Raw genomic sequence first — 1663 nt, forward strand, 5'->3', positions numbered from 1 at the left:
ATACGGCGCTCGTGCCGCAGAACGCCGAATAGCACCGTCTATGGCGATATTTGGCTCTATTATTACGAGAAGCCGATGAGCGATTCCCTCATCGCGCGTCTCAAGAACGGTGGTGGAACCGCGCGCCTACTGACCTGTTAAAAAAAGTCGCTAGTAAAGAGATCGGTTTGCATAAAATGTATTTTTGTCCTCGTCACTCCGACTCTCAACTGACTCTCAATTTCCTCTCAAACGCAGGAAATTATGGAGAGTCCAACTATCAACTTGGTCCACCAAGGATATCCCTATAATTTTCTCTAAAAGCGGAGAATTTTCCTAGAATTTTTTAGAACGTTTTCGAACACGTTAAAATTTCCTCGATTTTTTTTTGAAAATTCGAGATATTGTTACAGGGGAGGGTGGGGCAAGATGGACACCAGATTTAAATAACGAGTTGAATTTGATCAAATCTACTCTTCTGACTTCATTTGAAGGTCATAAAAACCAACACATTCTCATAAGACTGCGTCATAAGAAAAAAAAACAGGGTAAAATGGACACCTCGATTTCTTCCTCAATTTTGTATGTTTCAAAAATTTTATTCAATTTCTGAAACGCTAGTCATGATTGCGATTTTCAAATTGAAAAAAATACTTATTTTTGATGTTCGTCGTGGGGGTGGTAAACCAGGATTTTCCTTGCTTATTTATCCTCCTCTCCGCCTATTGTTTTATGGTGATTTCCTCTGTGAGTAGAAAAGTAGCCATCTTACAAATTTTGCAAATGAACAAAAGGTCAGATGAGTAGGGCGTGCAATTGATCATTGGAAAAAAATTAATAATTTCAAAGTTATTTCAAGAGTAAAACAGGAAATTCAAAGCTACTGTATATTTCAAACTTCAATGTAAAATTTAATAGAATCAAAGTTTGTTTGTTAATAACTTTCCCAACTCCAATTGTTGGAAAATATCCTTTGAAAATTTTCTTCATTTTTGAATAGGACCAAATTTTTCGGATGTCTATTTTACCCCACTCTTGCATAATTTCTCAGTTGTGGACTTTGCCAAGAAGCAATTTTTAAATATCAATTATTGAAAATGTTTTGAGTGTTCATTTTAGTTCCGTCCATACAGATTTAGTAGGTGTCCATAATGCCCAATGAAACGATTTTCAAAATTTTGAAAAAAAAAAAAAATTCGCAAATTTTTGAGTGTCCATTTTACTCCTGTAGTCCATATTACCCCACCCCCCTCTAATTTTTTCAAAAACCGGACAATTTTCCTAGAATTTTCTCGAAAACCTAACAATTATCCAGAACTGTTTCGAAAACCCAAGCTTTTTCTGGAATTTTCTAGAAAACTGAAGAATTTCTTTGAATTTTCCAGAGAATAGGAAAATTTCCTCGAAAACCTAAAAAATTTTTCGAACGTGCTCGGACACCCTGGAATTTCCTCGAATTTTGTTTGAAATCTCAATAAATATCCTTATAATTTTTTCGAAAACAGGAGAATTTTCCGGAATTTTCTCAAAAACCGGAGAATTCTCTCGAAAATCGGAAATATTTCTCGAAAATTTCATAGGAAATATGAGAAGAGAGAAAAAAAAAAAATTCTAAGAGAATTAGAATTTAGAGAGAAAAAATTTCCGCTTCACCCAGCCGGGAATCGAACCCGGGTCTCCCAGA

This window comes from Diachasma alloeum, unplaced genomic scaffold (assembly GCF_001412515.2).
Source record: "Diachasma alloeum isolate Michigan unplaced genomic scaffold, Dall2.0 Dall_scaffold_01198, whole genome shotgun sequence".
Classification (NCBI taxonomy): Eukaryota; Metazoa; Arthropoda; class Insecta; order Hymenoptera; family Braconidae; genus Diachasma; species Diachasma alloeum.